Here is a 19,077-nt window from a genome sequence, read left to right on the forward strand (position 1 = left end):
CTGCAGCTTCTCAACTCTGCAATTGTAATATGAAAGCAGCATAGACTATACATTAAAAAGTGAGAGTGGCTGTGTACCAATAGAAATTTATTTATGAATTCTGAAACTTGAATTACATATCATTTTTACATGCCATGAAACATTATCCTTCTTTTGATTTTTTTTTTTTTTTTGAGACAAGAATCTTGCTCTCCAGGTTGGAGTGCAATGGCTTGATCTCAGCTCACTGCAGCCTCCACCTCCTGGGTTCAAGTAATTCTTGTGCCTCTGCCTCCCAAGTAGCTGGGATTATGACAGCTTTTTTTTTTTTTTTTTTTTTTTTGAGATGGAGTACCACTCTGTCATCCAGGCTGGAGTGCAGTGGTGCAGTCTTGGCTCACTTCAACCTCCGACTCCTGAGTTCAAGTGATTCTCTTGCCTCAGCCTTCCAAGCAGCTGAGATTACAGATACCAGCCACCACGCCTGGTTAATTTTTTTTTTTTTTAATTTTTAGTATAGAGATGGGGTTTGCCATGTTGGCCAGGCTGGTCTTGAACTCCTGACCTCAAGTGATCTGCCTGTCTTGGCCTCCCAGAGTGCTGGGATTACAGGTGTGAACCACTGTGCCTGGCCCTTCTTTTGACTTGTTTTTTCCAATGGCTAAAAAAAGTACGGCTGGTCATAGTGGCTCACAACTGTTTGCCTTTGATGGTTGAATGCTGTTTCTTGGCCCCTGCCACCTTGGGGTCCAATTAGTTCCATCATATTTAAATTTTGTAGTTGAGTGACTGTAGTTCCCACTGTTATATCTGACATACAGAGAAGAGCAATTACAGGGCTCTTCAAAGATGCAGGTGCTGCCCTCACAAATCTATCTTGCAAGGCATTGGTCAAGGGTATATATTCAGGACCTTCCCAGCTGGGATGAGTAGGTCTAAAGTGATTAATACACTCCACCATCCCAATCTCCCTAAGCCTTTGGATCCCTTGCTTTACATTAAACCAAGGGAGATCAGATATTTATAGCTCACTCACAGTGGGCCATCTTTTAATCCGTATTTCAGCTAACCAAGCAAATACTTTTTTTAACTCCCTGAGCTGTAACATTAAATGCAGAGTCCCTATTTAGTAGGCCCAAATCAATAAATTCAGCCTGATCCAACTCTATGTTCCTTCCATTTTTTTTTTTTTTTTTCGAGACAGGGTCTTGTTCTGTCGCCCAGGCTGGAGTACAGTGATGTGATCTCAGCTCACTGCAACCTCTGCCTCTTGGGTTCAAGCGATTCTCCTGCCTCAGCCTCCTAAGTAGCTGGGATTACAGGCATGCACCACCATGCCCAGCTAATTTTTGTATTTTTAGTAGAGACGGGGTTTACCATGTTGGACCTGATGGTCTTGATCTCTTGACCTCGTGATCCACCTGCCTCAGCCTCTCAAAGTGCTGGGATTACAGGCATGAGCCACCGTGCCCGGCAAGAAAACTCAAGCAGTTCTTTTCTAATGTAGTGCACGTCCTCATGGGTCACACTCTTAACCTTACCTCTAGGCACCCACTGGGACTTAATTATAGGTCCAGAAGCAAACAGGGGTGTTGGGGTGGTTTCTGAGGAGAATCAACATGATTTTGCCTAGCAGTTGCCTCAGGTGAGGCCGTCACTGTTGTCTCAGGCAGCACACGTTTTATTTCTTCAGACAAAGGTGGTAAGGCTGATGGCAGCATGGGTCGGGGAGGGGATGTTGCCACTACTGGGAATGGGGAAGCTGTTCCTTCTGACATAAAAGGTTCATCAGTGTCCCCAGCTTCATCGGGGTCCTCCCACACATCCCCATTCCGTGTTGCAGGGTCCCCTTCTTTTCCAATCAATGCCCTCACTTTAACAGTAGACACCTGGCAAGGCTGTGCCTGTACCTTTCATTGCAGGTCAGCCACTTGCATGATAAGAGCTTATGTCTGTTTGTTTTTTTTTTCTCACAATTTTAGCTCTTTCTCTGTGGGAGATAAGAATCTCACTCAGGGCAATCTTAGCAGATTTGAGGCTCAGTATCTGCTTCTGAAGCCAGGAGACAGAATCCCTGAGTTCAACATTTTCTTCCACATTGCTTTGTCAACTGAATTTAGGAGCAACCAACCAGCTTCATTATGTTCCTTGGTTCTCCGCGTTTGGTGAAAGGTATTATGCACAGTGTCACTAAACTCCTGCCTCTCATGAGCAATGAATCAGGAGCGTCAAATGCATTTATTTGGCATAACTCTAAACAGTTAATGCCACAGACTATCAGTGTTCTCCAAACTATTAGAAGTAGAGTCCTTAGCATTTTTGGGTCTAATCATATTAAGCAGCCAACTCCAAAAACCCCAAAACCAACAAAAGAACTCCATCCTTAATATTCTGTTCTTCTAGAACCACTCTTGGTACCAAAATTTGTATTAGAGTTCTCTAGAGGACAGAACTAATGGAATATATATTTATATATAAAGGTGAGTTTATTAAGTATTAACTCACACGATTACAGGGTCCCACAATAGGCGATCTGCAGGCTGAGGAGCAAGGAGAGAGAGTCTGAGTTCCAAAACTGAAGAACCTGGATTCTGATGTTCTAGGACAGGACACATCCAGCTTTGGGAGAAAGATGTAGGCTGGGAGTCTAGGCCAGTCTCCCTCTTCACAATTTTCTGCCTGCTTATATTCTAGCCATGCCAGCAGCTGATTAGATGGTGCCCACCCAGACGAAGGGTGGGTCTGCCTTCCCAGCCCACTGACTCAAATGTTAACATCCTTTGGCAGCACCATCACAGACACAGTCAGGATAAATACTTTGTATCTTTCAAACCAATCAAGTTGACACTCAGTATTAACCATCACATCAGCTATCGTTTATGTTAGTGTATTTTATGTGTGGCCCAAGACAGTTCTTCCAATGTGGCCCAGGGAAGCCGAAAGATTGGACACTGCTGGAGTAGAGAATTGTTGCAAAGAGGTCAGGATGTGACACTTTGGTGAGTGTGGCTACTCGCCTAACCGCCAGGGGGCAATCAGTGAGGTAAGTCCCAGTCAGACAGTCCTCATCCTAGAACTTTATAAGTGGTGAGGAGCACAGGAAGAGAACTTTATAAGTGGTAAGGAGAGACATTATTGGTTGGCCAGGCACGGTGACTCATGCTAGTAATCCCAGTGCTTTAGAAGGCCAATGCAGGAGGATACCTTGAGCCCAGGAATTTGAGGCTGCAGTGGGCTATGATTGTACCACTATACTCCAGCCTCGGTGACAGAGCGAGATCCTGTCTCAGAAAAAAAAAAAAAAAAGAGAGAGAGAGAGAGGGAGAGAGAGAAAGCGATGGCATCACTGGCAGCCTCTGAGATTCCAGGGTTCATAGGGAGTAGAAACCAAGTGCAGTAAGTTTGGGAGATGAGGCAGTAGTGGAAGCCCAGCCTGTTACATGGGCAACTATTCTTTCAGGTTTGCTGTTGTTTTTGAGATGGAGTCTCACTCTGTTGCCCGGGCTGGAATGCAATGGCACAATCTCGGCTCACTGCTACCTCCACCTCCCAGGTTCAAGCAATCCTCCCACCTCAGCCTCCTGAGTAGCTGAGACTACAGGGATGTTCCATCATGCCCCGCTGATTTTTGTATTTTTAGTGGAGATGGGGTTTCACCATGTTGGCCAGCCTGGTCTTGAACTCATAGCCTCAAGTGATCCACCTGCCTCAGTCTCCCAAAATGCTGGTATTACAGGTATTAGCCACTGCAGCTGGCCTTCTTTCAGGTTTGATGGTTAAGGGAGGAAAAAACCTGATAAAGAAGAAACCTTACAAAGTGAAAGAAAAATCCAAAGTAAGGATTTTTAAGAATGTAGAGGCATGATATTGGCTTAAGGAAATGAATTAGGAGAAGGGAAATATTAAAGATAGGAAATAATTTGTGAAGCAAACGGGGGATGGGATCCAGAGGATGGGGACAAGGCTCTTTTTTTTTTTTTTTAAGACAGAGTTTTACTCTGTCACCAGGCTGGAGTGCAGCGGTGCAATCTCGGCTCACTGCAACCTCCACTTCCTGGGTTCAAGCGATTCTTCTGCCCCAGCCTCCTGAGTAGCTAGGACTATAGGCACACACCACCATGCCCAGCTAATTTTTATATTTTTAGTAGAGATGGAGTTTCACCATGTTGGCCAGGATGGTCTCAATCTCTTGAACTTGCGATCCACCTGCCTTGGCCTCCCAAAGTGCTGAAATTACAGGCTCAAACCACTGCGCCTGGCCTGAGGGCTGTTTTTGAAAAGGAATAAGGACCTGACTTCCTTTGGAGCTAAGTATTGACAAACGACCTATTACTTATTGTTATGTAAAACATTACCCCAGTACTTAGTGGGTTAAACCAGCACGCATTTATGATCGACAGTTTCTGCAGGGCAGGAATGCAGGCACAGCTTAACCAAATACCTCTTGTGTAAAGCTTCTCATGAGGTTTGAGAAGCTGCTGGCTGGAGCTGAAGTCTCATCTGAAGGTTTGCCTGAAGGAAGGCTCCACCCCCATGTTCTCTTCTGTGGCTGGTGGCAGGCCTCAGTCCCTCCCGCATGGGCCTCTCCATAGAGCTGCTTCACAACATGGCTGCTGGCTTCCACCGTGGAGAGAGAGACAGAGAGAGATGGAGAGCAAGTGCTGGAAAGAGCAAGAGAGCTTGCTCGCTATGGAAGCCATCATCTTTTAAAAACTTAATCTCAAAAGTGATAGCTCATAATTTCCTTGGTATCCTGTGTGTGAGTGGGGAGGCAGTAAGTCCACTCTTGGAGGCTGCCCACCACCACTGCTGCAGAAGGCAGAGAAGCTCATGTCCCTTCTGCCTCTGGAAATGAAATAGCTGCTGTGGATGAAGGTGGTGAGCAATGGGAGTAGGGAATTAAGTAATGTGGCAAAGGTTTGTACAGACACTGAGAATAGTGGGAAAGGAAGCTGTCCAAGAGCAGGATCCGGATATGAACAAATAATGGAACAGAAATCCAAAGTTCTGGAGGCCGTGGCCTGGTTAGGACAGGGACAGAGCTTAGTGAGAGGCGCTTGCTGTAAGTTGCTTTCTCGAATCAAGTTCCCGCCTAACCTCAGCCATCAGAATCTCACTTTGCTCTATCAGGTATGAGAAACGCTGGGAAACTTCAAAATATCTCTATTCTCTCTTTTCACCTTTTTGAATATCACTAACCTACCCATTCGATGACTACTAAACTCACACATCTTTCATTTTGAAGTCACTTTGCACTGAAGATTCAGCAGTGATTCAATGAAGCATCCGCATAGTGTTGAAAGAAAGTAGCTGTACAGAAAATGAGCCTCTTCTGCCGCTCTGAGCTTTCCTGCAGGAAGAAGAGAAAACTACCTGTAACTTTACTATTTAAAAATTACTTTAGGTCAGGTGTGGTGGCTCACGCCGGTAATCCCAGCATTTCGGGAGCCCGAGGCGGTGGATCACCTGAGGTCTGGAGTTCGAGACCAGCTTGGCCAACATGGCAAATTCCTGTCTCTACCAAAAATATTAAAAAATTAGACAGGTGTGGTGACCCACGCGTGTAATCCCAGTTACTCGGGAGGCTGAGGCAGGAGAATTGCTTGAACTTGGGGGGCGGAGGTTGTAGTGAGCCAAGACAGTGCCACTGCATTCCAGCTTCAGTGACCCAGCCTGTCTCTGTCTCAAAAAGAAAAGAAAATTACATTAGAACTTCCTGATTCAGTGAGAAAGACTGATGAGGGGAAAACAGTCTCTTTCCTGCTGAATAAGAAAGAGGAAGGAAATAGCCATAAGAACTGCTGACCCAACACCACGGAAGCAGAACTGAGACAAGGAAAGGTCCTGTTCACATCATTGGAGGCCTGGATTAAGCTACGCCTGAATTTACACTATGCCGGGATGCAGGTTACAAAAACTAATACAATTTCCTTTTTGTTTAGGACACTTTAGAGTTGAAATTTCTCTTTCAAAATAGAGAGTCCTAACTGACACAGACATTGTTAGCTAAATGGGGGGTTGCAAGTAATAGATGCTACACTATGGAACTGGCCGCATAGAGTGGGGCAGAGGGAGGGAAGTGAGGACCATCCTGGAAGTTGACGGCCTTTGTTAGGTGGGAGTGATCATCTGCTGTTTCTCAAAACGTGACCACGTACATACTAATATGAAGCACTGGGGACTTGGTAGGAAAAAAGTTCAGGTATTAACAGCTTGCTTCTTTCAGCCCTCAGCAAATATCTAGAAAAAAGAGACAGGCTTATCCTGAAACTGGTCAGTTTGTAAACAAAGAAGGGAGAAATAGGCTTTGCTAAGAGGGGCCCTTTCTAAACTTCATCGATTTCTTCACATTTCATTTCCGTTTAAATTTCTTCAGGTAAAATTTAAATTAATGATTTTATTAAGAATTACGGTCGGGAGTGGTGACTCATGCCTGTAATCACAGCACTTTGGGAGGTCGAGCGGGAGGATCACTTGAGGCCAGGAGTTTGAGACCAACCTGGGCAACATAGTGAGACTATTAAAAAAAAAAAAAAAAGAGGCTGGGCACAGTAGCTCAGGCCTGTAATCTGAGCACTCTGGGAGGCTGAGCTGGGCAGATTATGAGGCCAGGAGTTCAAGACCAGCCTGACCAACATGGCGAAACCCCGTTTCTACTAAAAATACAAAAATTAGCTGGTGTGATGGTGCGTGCTTGTAGTCTCACCTACTCAGGAGGCTGAGGCAGGAGAATCGCTTGAACCCAGGAGGTGGAGGTTGCAGTTGGCCAAGATTGTATCACTGCACTCCAGTCTCGGTGACGAGTGAGACTCTGTCCCCAACACCAAAAAAAAAAAGAGAATAGTATGAACAGCATGATTGCATTTAGTAAAATAATTCCCATCCGTCTTTATACTGTCCTCTCAATTCAATGCAGAGAACTTTTATTCTCAGCCATTTGAGAGTCAATTGCCTCAGTTCCCATTACCCGCTAAACAAGGACATTCTCCTACATAACCACAATACACCATCAAAATGAGGAAACCGGAACCATACCGCCAATCCTTACGGCCGCTTCAAGTTTTGACAGTCGTTCCAATAATGTCCCTTTGTCAAAAAGAGCCAGTTTAGAGTCGCCTGCTGTGTTCAGCTGTCCTTTCTCTCTAGTGTCCTTCAGTCTAGAACAGATTCATCCTGTTCTTGACTTCCACGGCCTTGCTGCTCTTCAGGACTACAGAACAGTTATTTTGTCAAATGCCCCTTAATTTGAGTGTGTCTGGTATGTCTGTCTTCATGAGTAGGTTCAGGGTCATCTCTTCAGGGGGATGTCCAAGAAGTGATTGTGTGTTCTGTTCATCTCAGCAGGTGGCACATGACTCCAATTCGAATCAATACTGGCGATGTTCACTTTGATCACTTACGTTAGCGTCTGCCAGACTTTTCCACTAAGGAAGTTGCTTTTTCCCCCTCTTGATAACTTTTAAGTATTTTTGTGGGGATAATTTGAAATCGTGAATATCCCATTCCTCAAGTTTTCCATGTATTCCTCTGCAGATTTTATACTTCTGTGACTCATAGTGTCCTGTAGTCCTGTTTTATCCCATGGGTTGTAATCAATCCTTCTCGCTCATTATTTTGATGCTGTTTCTCAGGTTTGGCCAGTGGGGCCCTGTACACACACTTCTGTGCCTTTTGCGTGTCCCTGGAATTCTTTGAGTGACTTTCTTGCTCTCCCTGCACAAGAAGATGTTCTGGGGTCGTTTATAATTTTCCTGTCCCGACACTGGAATCCACCATTTCTGAGAAGAGCCCTTGCTCCTTTTAAATGAAGAATAGTTAGAAGCCAAGAACTGGACATGGGATGTGCTTGTGGCTATTTAAGTGTGGCCATGTCCAGGTCCTCTCAGTGGGCAGACCTAGGATGTGCATACGTGGGACACACATGCGAACACAGAACACATGTGCGTACATGGAACACGTGCATACATGGAGCACACAGACACATCTACACTTACACTTATTTCTATATCTTTTAAACATTTTTACTGCTTTTTTGAAGTCTCGTTGAAAAATAAAAATTGCATATATTTAATGTGTACAATGTGATGATTTGATACACATGTACCCTGTGAAATGATGATCACCATCAAGCCATAACACATCCTCAGCCTCCCCTAGTTACCATTTGTGTGTATGTGGCGAGAACACTTGAGACCCACTCTCAGCACGCTGCGGGTATACAACACAATAGTGTTAACTGTAGTCACCATGCTGTACCTCCAAATCTATTATTTTTTATTATTATTTTATGAGACAGGGTCTGGCTCTGTCACTCAGGCTAGAGTGCAATGGTGTGATTTCGGCTCACTGCAACATCCGCCTTCTGGGTTCAATCAATTCTTATCTTTTAGCCTCCTGAGTAGATGGGATTACAGGCAAGCGCTACCACAGCTGGCTAATTTTTGTATTTTCAGTAGAGACAGGGTCCAACTATATGGCCCAAGCTGGTCTCAAACTCCTGGCCTCAAGTGATCCGCCCGCCTTGGCCTCCCAAAGTGCTGGCACTATAGGTGTGAGCTACCATGCCTGGCCTCCAAATCTATTTTTTAAAATGACTTTAGGTGCTGTGGGTCATGCCTGTAATCCCAGCACTGTGGGAGGCCTAGGTGGGAGGATCGCTTGAGCTGGAAAGCTCAAGACCAGCCTGGGCAACACTGTGCCTGACTAGCAATGTGTTTTGGTTAAAACAGTTTATGTACGATTTGGATGCAAGGTAAAACCAAGTCCTCATAAGGAGGGAACTGAGACGAATATCTGCAGCCCTCCAGCCCTGGACTCCCCATTCCACACTCCAGGTCTCCCACCGTCTTCTGCCACTTGCTTTCTAAACTACAACCCAGTCAGCTCCACTGCTCATTTCTTGGGCCTTGTCATTCAACCCCTTGGAAAACAGTTGGAATAGCCGATTGGTTCTGAGTAGCATGGCCCTTTTATTTCGGTTAGATGCTGGTGAGAGCTGCTACCTGCAGCATTCCTGACAACGTTTCTCCTGGAGCAATCTTTCTTTCTTTCTTTCTTTCTTTCTTTCTTTCTTTCTTTCTTTCTTTCTTTCTTTCTTTCTCTCTCTCTCTCTTTCTTTCTTTCTCTCTTTCTTTCTTTCCTTCCTTCCTTCCCTCCCTCTCTTCTTTCTTTCTTTCTTCTTTTTTCCTTTTTTTTTTTTTTGAGATGGAGTCTTACTCTGTTGCCCAGGCTACAGTGCAGTGGCGTGATCTTGGCTCACTGCAACCTCTGCCTCTGGGGTTCAAGCAATTTTCCTGCCTCAGCCTCCAGAGTATCTGGGACTACAGGCACCCACCACCATGCCTAACTAATTTTTTTATATTTTTAGTAGAGATAGGGTTTCACTATGTTGGCCAGGCTGGTCTCAAACTCCTGACTTCAGGTGATCCATCTGCCTCAGCCTCCCAAAGTGCTGGTATTACAGGTGTGAGCCACTGTGCCCAGCCTCCTGAAAGAATATTTCTATTACTACCATAAGATATATGCTTCACTGTGGTTTTTAGTTGCATTGAAAGTCCAGCAAAATGGCCACCACAATTCCAAATAAAGGCTACAATCTTGGGAGTATGAGTGGCTTCATTTTCTCTTCCTGGCATCACAATTTTCAGGATTTGCGGGTTTTGTTTTGATTTTATGTCCCCCAGTACCTTATGCCTGTAGTAAAATACGGGAATTCTAGCCCCTGCATTGTGCTTTCACACATACAGCTCAAGGAATCTAGACCACCTCATGACGCCCTCTCTGTGCAGACTACACCATTCTACCACCAGATTCGATACCCCAGATTGAAATGGTGGAAGGTCCATTCTTCAGGGACCAAGGGGGAAAGGAGAAAATGGAAAGGGTGGTTTACCTTCATGCCAATGAGCATTTGTATTTGAAGAGCAGTAAAGCGTGGCTGTTTGGAGCAAGTCAGATGGGATTAGGGTGCTGACATTTGAAGCTATACATTGGCATGATCTAAATTCCTTTTCTTAGTATACTTGTCATATTGGCAGGATTTGGGTTTGGGCAATGGAAATGACAAATAGTAAAACGCCTCGTTATTCTAGATGGGATAAGAGATGCTGGCTTGTTCATTGGTCTATTTATATTATATATTATGCATATTATATGTAGACATACACTTACATGTGCACAGACACACAGACGTATATATGTGACATTGTGTGTATGTGTGTGTGTGTGTGTGTGTGTGTGTGTGTGTATAAATACAAGAGGTGCAGCCCTGGATGGAATTAGAGGGACAGTGCCACTCTGATGAGCCCAAGCTGAGTCACAATTGAAGACTGGGAAGGCACACTGGAAACACTGTATTTCCATCTCTGAGAAAAAGGTTTTAAGGCCCAAAGAAATTATCCTCACCTTAGGATTAGAACCCAGATTTTTTTTATTATTATTTTGAGACAGAGTCTCACTCTTGTTGCCCAGGCTGGAGTCTAGTGGCGTAATCTCGGCTCACTGCAACCTCTGCCTTCTGGGTTCAAGTGATTCTCCTGCTTCAGCCTCTTGAGTAGCTGAGATTACAGGTGCCCACCGCCATGCCAGGCTAATTTTGTATTTTTAGCAGAGAACGGGGTTCACCATGTTGTCCAGAATGGTCTCCAACTGCTGACCTTAGATGATCCACCTGCCTCAGCCTCCCAAAGTGCTGGGATGACAGACGTGAGCCACCACACGCAGACCTCTCTCTCTTTAACCATTTGGGAGTAGTCCACAAGTCAAACATTTGTATTCTGTTTGGTGCTTAGCTTTGTTTTAGCACTGAGGGAGATGCGAGCACAGTATTTCAGAATCAGTGTAAGTAATGTTTTGGGAGAACATAAATGTCTATTAAATTAAGACGAAGCCAGGTGTGGTGGCTCACACCTGTAATCAATCCCAGCACTTTGGGAGGCCAAGGTGGGCGGATCACCTGAGATCAGGAATTTGAGACCAGCCTGACCAACATGGCGAAACCCCGTCTCTGCTAAAAATACAATATTAGCCAGGCATGGTGGTAGTTATCTGTAATCCCAGCTACTCGGGAGGCTGAGGCAGGAGAATCACTTGAACCCAGGAGGTGGAGGCTGCAGTGAGCAGAGACTGCACCACTGCACTTCAGCCTGGGCATGAGCAACAAGAGTGAAACTCTGTCTAAAAAAAAAAAAAAAAAATTAAGACAAGTTCAGATAGCTTATAACGAAATGCCAAGTGTGTTAGCTTCCAGGGCTGCCATAACAAAAAGTACAGGTCTGGAGGCCAGACGTCCAAAATCAGGTGTCAGCAGGGTTGGTTGGTTCTTGGAAGCTCAGGGAGAATCTGTCCTAGTCCTCTCTTTTAGCTTCTGGTGATTGCCAGCAATTTTCTTTTCCTTTTGTTTTATTTTCTTTTTCATTGTTTTTTTTTTTAGAGACAGGTCTCACTTTGTCACCCAAGCTGAAATGCAGTGGCACAATCATGGCTTACTCTAGCTTCAGTGTCCTGGGCCCAAGTGATCCTTCTGCCTCAGCCTCCCAAATAGCTGGGACTACAGGTGTGTTCCACTACACCTGGGTTTTCTTTTTTAATCTTAGATGGAGTCTCACTCTGTTGCCCAGGCTGGAGTGCCAACGGTGTGATCTCTCAGCTCACTGCAACCTCTGCCTCCCAGGTTCAAGCAATTCTCCCACCTCAGCCTCCTGAGTAGCTGGGATAACAAGCGCACACCACTACACCTGGCTACTTTTTTGTATTTTAGTAGAGTTTGGGTTTCACCATGTTACTCAGGCTGGTCTCAAACTCCTGAGCTCAGGCAATCCGCCCACTTCAGCCTCTCAAAATGCTTGGATTACAGGTGTGAGCCACTGCGCCTGGCCTAGCTAATTATTTTTGTTTTTATTTTTTAACAGCCCTCTAAAGGATTAGAAGTGTGAACCACCCTGCCTGGCCCAATTGCTGACAATTCTTGGTGTCCTCCCGCTTGTAGCTGCATCACTCCAATCCCTGTGTATGTCACCACATGGCCATCTTCCCTCTGTATGTCTCTGTGTCTCTCTGTATAAAGATACCACTGAGGTTAAATTAGGGACCCACTCTACTCCAATGCAACCTCAGGTTAATTTATTACTTGTGCAATGACCATTTCCAAATAAGGTCACAGTCTGAGGTTCTGAGAAGGACATGAATTTTGGGGGGACACTTTAATTCAGGTATAGGAAAATGGCAATGCCGTATTTCAAAACTCAATATTCCAAAACTGTTTGCAGGAGAAGACAAGTGTACATCAAATAAGGACCAATTACAATAGCAAATGATGAGGCTGGGCGCAGTGACTCATGCCTGTAATCCCAGCACTTTGGGAGGCCAAGGTGCATGGATCATTTGAGGTCAGGAGTTCAAGACCAGCCTGGCCAACATGGTGAAACCTGCCTTGACTAAAAATACACACACACACACACACACACACAAAATTAGCTGGTCATGGTGCACACCTGTAATCTCAGCTACTTGGGAGGCTGAGGCAAGAGAATAGCTTGAACCTGGGAGGTGGGGGGTTGCAGTGAGCCGAGAATGTGCCCCTGCACTCCAGCCTGGGCAACACAGTGAGACTCTCTCTCTGGGGGGGAAAAAAAAAAGCAAATAATAAGATGCCAAGCATGAAAGAGTTTCATGTAGGCTGGAATAACTGGGTAAGTCTTTGGGAATAAGATGGAACTTGGGTAGGCCATTGAAGGAAAGTGAGGGCAGGCATTTTGAGGTGGGGCACAGTGAGGGTAACACATGGACGTGAAGATGATCCCATGCCAAGCAGGCAAACAGGCTGGTGATGACTGGTCTAGCACAAGGCGGAGAGATATGCTTTTGAAACTGGCCCCATAGTCCCACAGACAGTTGTTTTCAGATAAACATAAAAATTGACCCTTCTGCTCTTAAAGCTTGAAACTTGTTTTTGTTTTATCTGAGCTCCTTCCTCAGAAAAAGACCTTCAGGAAGTATGGAAGAACTGAAACTCACCAGATCACCCACTGGATGCCTCCTTCCCCTCTCTAGCTCCTTTTATCTTATACATTGTTACATTTTTTCCCTGCTATATACACCCCTTGTTTTAGTCAATCAGGGAGATGGATTTGAGACTGAGCTCTAATTTCCTCAGCTGCAGCTCCTGATTAAAGCCTTCTTCCTTGGCAATACTAGTTGTCTCAATGATTGGTTTCTGTGTGGGGAGCAGCAGGACCTAGACCAAATCCCTGGTGTTTTGGTAACACTTCCAGACCAAGTTTGTTTGTTTTTAGACGGAGTCTTGCTCTGTCATGGAGGCTGGAGTGCAATGGCGTAATCTTGGCTCACTGCAACCTCTGCCTCCTTGGTACAAGTGATTTTCCTGCCTCAGCTTCCTGAGGAGCTGGGATTACAGGCATGCACCACCACGTCCCACTGATTTTTTTGTATTTTTAGTAGAGTTGGGGTTTCACTATGTTGGCCAGGCTGGACCTTAGGTGACCCACCCACCTCAGGCTCCCAAATTGCTGGGATTACAGGCATGAGCCAATTTGCCCGGCCCAGACTAAGCTTTTAGAAAAAGCAAACTGCACCTCTATGTATGTCTTCTCAAATCAAACTTGGTGTCTTGTCAATTTTGCCAGGCCCAGTGCTAGGAGCACTAAATTATAGTGAGCAGGGGTGATACCAGTTTAGGTAGGTATACCTTTTTTTTTTTTTTTTTTTAATCAAATCTCACTCTGTTGCTCAGGCTGGAGTGCAGTAGCACAATCTCAGCTCATTGCAACCTCCACCTCCTGGGTTCAAGTGATTCTCCTGCCTCAGCCTCCTGAGTATCTGGGATTTTAGATGTGAACCACTATGCTTGGGTAATTTTTATATTTTTGGTAGCGATGTGGTTTCACCATGTTGGTCAGGCTGGTCTCGAACTCCTGACCTTGTGATCTACCCGCCTCAGCCTCTGAAAGTCCTGGGATTACAGGCGTGAGCCACTGCTCCCGGCTAGGTTTGTATACTTCTTTTCTTTTTGGTTAATTTTAGATTGAGGGGGCACATGTGCAGGTCACATGAGTAGATTGAGTGATGATGAGATTTCAGCTTGTAATAATCCTGTCACCTGAGTAGAGAACATAGTACCTAGTAAGGTACTTTTTCAACCCTTGGCCCCTTAATTGCCTCCCCCTTTTGGAATCCCCTGTATTTACCACTGCCATTTTTGTCTCCATGTGTACCAAATGTTTACCACTTATAAATGAAAACATGCAGTATTTGGTTTTCTGTTTCTGCAGAAATTCACTTAGGATAATGCCCTCCAACTGTATTGATGGTGCTGCAAAGAGCATGATTTTGTTCTTTTTTATGGCTGTGCACTTATTTTCTTAGGGTTTTCTGGTTGTTTTTGTTTGTTTGTTTTTTGAGACCGTTTTTTGCTCTTGTTGCCCAGGCTGGAGTACAATGGCACAATATCGGCTCACTGCAACCTCTGCCTCCCAGGTTCAAGTGGTTCTCCTGCTTCAGCCTCCCGAGTAGTTGGGATTACAGGCGTGCATCACAGCACCTGGCTAATTTTTTTGTATTATTAGTAGAAATGGGGTTTCACCATGTTGGCCACACTGGTCTTCAATCTTGAATTCAGGTGATCCACCCGCCTCGGCCTCTGAGAATACTGGGATTACTGGTGGGAGCCACCGCACCTGGCCATTTTCTTAGTTTAATCCATGATCTTTTCCATTTCAAATAGGTTGGGAATTAATATCTACAGAAAAAAGGGTTCAACTATTCAGGCTTTCAAAATTGCTCCAGTATCCTGGCAAAAATTCTGTCCACCATTTAGAAGCATAGAGACGGGTTGTATTTTTGTTTTGTTTTGCTTTTGTTCTTAAACATTTGGGGTATCTAAGGCTGATTTCTGAGAAGTAAAAACATTTGGTAATGTGTTGAAGTAGGTCACATCATAAAAGAAGGGCCTGCAATGCATTATACTGGTTTTGTTTCTGCCTTCATTTCCCAGAAAGTAAATACACTAAGGTATTTATACACATCAATGAATTTTTAATTATACCTTGGGAAAGAATAATCTTTGAGAGTACATGGTTATCTTCCCTTGTCTGACAGTAAGAGACATAGGTTTAGTCACTGATTTCATGGGATTTATAAAGACTCTTTCAAGTGGATTAAAAAAATACGTAAGACACATGAAAATTTTTAAATATTGTATTTTATGAGGTCAGGTGCAATGGCTTATGCCTGTAATCCCAGCACTTTGGGAGGCCGATGTGAGTGGATCACCTGAAGTCAGTAGTTGGAGACCAGCCCAGCCAACATGGTGAAAACCTGTTTCTACTGAAATTACAAAAGTTAGCCTGGTGTGGTGATGTGCACCTGTAATCCCAGCTACTTGGGAGGCTGAGGCAGAAGAATCGCTTGAACCCAGGAGCAAAGGTTGCAGTGAGCTGAGATCATGCCACTGGTCTCAAGCCTGGGTGACAGAGTGAGATTGTGCCTGAAAATAAATAAATAAATATTGTATTTTAGGCCAGGTGCAGTGGCTCATGCCTGTAATCCCAGTACTTTGGAAGACTGAGGCATGCAGATCACATGAAGTCAAGAGTTCAAGACCAGCCTGGCCAACATGACAAAACCCTGTCTCTACTAAAAATATAAAAATTAGCCGTGTATGGTGGTGCGTGCCTGTGGTTCCAGCTACTCGGTAGGCTGAGGCACAAAAATTGCTTGAACCTGGAAGGTAGAGGTTGCAGTGAACTGAGATAGTGCCACTGCACTCCAGCCTGGGCGACAGGGCAAGACTCTCAAAAAGAAAAAAAGAATTTTTTTTTTTTTTTTACTTTAGCTTATTTTGGCCTGAGCCACATAAATGATTCTCCGGATTTCTAAATAAAATGATAATGTCCTGAACTAGGACTTAATATGTCAGGTATTCATTGTCTAATCTTATATTAGGCAAGTTTGAACTGTGATATGATTCCTTTTCCTGCCCTCATTGCATAGAAATAGTTTTTCTCCTGAATTTAGCAGTATACAGAAGTCTGATTTGTGGGAGGGCATCAGCCTTTTTTTCCCATGCACGGCAGCTCACACCTGTAATCCCAGCATTTTGGGAGGATGAGGTGGGTGGATCACTTGAAGTCAGGAGTTCCAGATCAGCCTGGCCAACTTGGTGAAACCCCATCACTACTAAAAATACAAAAATTAGCTGGGTGTGGTGGTGCATGCCTGTAATCCCAGCTACTCGGGAGGCTGAGGCAGGAGAATCACTTGAACCCAGGAAGTGCAGGTTTCAGTGAGCTGAGATCGTGCCACTGCACTCCAGCCTGCATGACAAGAGATTCCATATCAAAAATAGAAAAAAAAAAGACTATATATCTTTCTTTAGGGCTTTTTGTACAATAGCAATGAAATCAGCTTTGATGACAATTTATTTTTTATTTATTCTTTTTTTTTTTTGAGACGGAGTTTCGCTCTTGTTACCCAGGCTGGAGTGCAATGGCGCGATCTCGGCTTACTGCAACCTCCGCCTCCTGGGTTCAGGAAGTTCTGCCTCAGCCTCCTGAGTAGCTGGGATTACAGGCATGCACCACCATGCCCAGCTAATTTTTTGTATTTTTAGTAGAGACGGGGTTTCACCATGTTTACCAAGATGGTCTCGATCTCTTGACCTCGTGATCCACCCGCCTCGGCCTCCCAAAGTGCTGGGATTACAGGCTTGAGCCACTGCGCCCGGCCTATTCATTTTAAAATATGAAACACTTCCCAGATTTATGTGACATCCTTGTACAGCAGCCAATCTCTGCATTGTTCCATTTACTTTTTTCTTTTTAATATATTGCTGCCGAAGCCAGCACATGACAATTTAATGTAATTCACCTAAATACTTCTGTAGTTTGAAAAAGGGCACTGTAAAAATTATTCAATAATAAAATATCAAGGACTATCAAGATTTTTTTTTTTTTAAGATGGGATCTTCAGGCATGGTGGTGCACACTGTCTGTAGTCCCTGCTACTTGGGATGCTGAAGTGGGAGGATGGCTTGAGCCCAGGAGGCAGAGGTTGCAGTGAGCTGAGATCGTGCCACTGCTCTCCAGCCTGGGTGGCAGAGTCTGACCTTGTCTTAAAAAAACAACAACAAAATATCAGCTGTCATCCACACTGAGGCTGGTGTGCAGTGGTGCAATCCTAGAGCTAACTGCATCCTCAAACTCTTTCTTTTTATAGAGAGAGAGTTGATGTAGGATGGAGGGTGAGGTTGATGTCACTTTGTTGTTCAGCCTGGTCTTGAACTTCTGGCCTCAAGTAATCCTCCCACATCGGCCTCCTAAAGGCTGGGATTACAGGCTCCACGCCCATCTCTAAATTCTTTTTTTTTTCTTGTTGCCCAGGCTGGAGTACAATGGCACAATGTTGGCACAATGGCGGGATCTTGGCACAATGGTGCAATCTCAGGCTCACCGCAACCTCTGCCTCCTGGGTTCAAGCAATTCTCCTGCCTCAGCCTTCCAAGTAGCTGGGATTATAGGCATATGCCACCATGCCTGGCTAATTTTGTATTTTTAGTAGAGACGGGTTTTCACCATGTTAGTCAGGCTGGTCTTGAACAGCCAACATCAGGGGATCCACCCACCTCCTCGGCCTAGCAAAGTGCTGGGATTACAGGTGTAAGCCCCACACCTGCCCTAAATGCTTTTAAAACAAACATTGTTACTTTAATTTCTACAAGATATGTGTGTGTTTATATACATATATAGACAGCATTTTAAGTGTTTTCTTCCCATCTTTGTATCAACAAAGGGCCAGTGAAATTGTATTTGTCCCACAACTGTGCAAATGGGGTCCTTATTCCTCTCAGTTTAACAGAGTCATAAGAAAAAAGAAGATGAGAACTACGACTTATCTGTCTTTTTGAAGAATATGGCTTTTTTTTTTTTTAATTACAGGCACGTGCCACCACACCCAGCTAATTTTTGTATTTTTAGTAGAGACAGGGTTTCACCATGTTGGCCAGGATGGTCTCCATCTCCTGACCTCGTGATCTGCCCGCTTTGGCCTCCCAAAGTGCTGGGATTACAGGCGTGAGCCACCGCACCAGACCCTTTAGTTGCTAAAAATACAAAAATTAGCCGGCAGTGGTGGCGGGGCGCCTGTAGTCCCAGCTACTGGGGCAACTGAGGCAGGAAAATCACTTGAACCCGGGAGGCGGAGGTTGCGGTGAGCGGAGATGGCAGCACTGCACTCCACCCTGGGCGACAGAGCGAGACTCTTGTCTCAAAAAATAAAACAAAAAATAAAATAATATGATATTGAACTGTCTGATAGCCGACATTCACAGTACTCTAATAAGTCAGTGTGTAGTTTAAGAGTTAGCTGCACAATGTCCTGCCCTAAAAAATTGACCAGGAACAATCAGATTAATAGGCGTTCAACAAAAAATTATTAAATATTTTAATTGCTAAGGTCTGAGAGTTACCCATTTTTTTCTTTCTCACGTAATAATCTGCACACACGAGAAAATACTCCTGAACTCAGGTTTCTATTCTTTTTCTTTTTTCCCCCCATTTGCCTTTAAAACTCTCAGGTGTTTAAAAAAAAAAGTCTCAGACTTAACACACATTACAGGCTTCTTTCCTGACATACAAAAATCATCATCTTAACCTAGTTTTCTTCTCCAAAGTGGTCAAGAGGGAAAACCTCAAGCTTATATTCAGATCTGTGTAAACCACTAGATTGCTTATCTGATATTTCATTTTGCAGAAAATCACTACAGGATCAAATAAGACGAAGCAAAGTTTAGACAAGAATCTGATGGCTTGTTTCTCCGAGATGAAATCTTGGAGGGAGGCTTCCCCAAATTCTAGTCTGGATTCACTTTATTGCATGCTTCCCCGCTCTCTAGCTCAGTAATCCGGAGGGAAATGCAAACTTTCATTTGCTCGAGCAGAAAAAGAAATTAAGAAGCCAAGAACATGTAGCCGACTTGGAAGCCCCGTTCTGCCCTCCTCCCACTAACAGATAGGCTTGTGCTTCGCCCCAGAGCTCCGGCGGGTTGCTAGGACCGCCCTGCTCCCCACCGCTCCGGTACGGACT

The sequence above is a fragment of the Callithrix jacchus genome, chromosome 11 (genome assembly GCF_049354715.1).
Source record: "Callithrix jacchus isolate 240 chromosome 11, calJac240_pri, whole genome shotgun sequence".
Classification (NCBI taxonomy): Eukaryota; Metazoa; Chordata; class Mammalia; order Primates; family Cebidae; genus Callithrix; species Callithrix jacchus.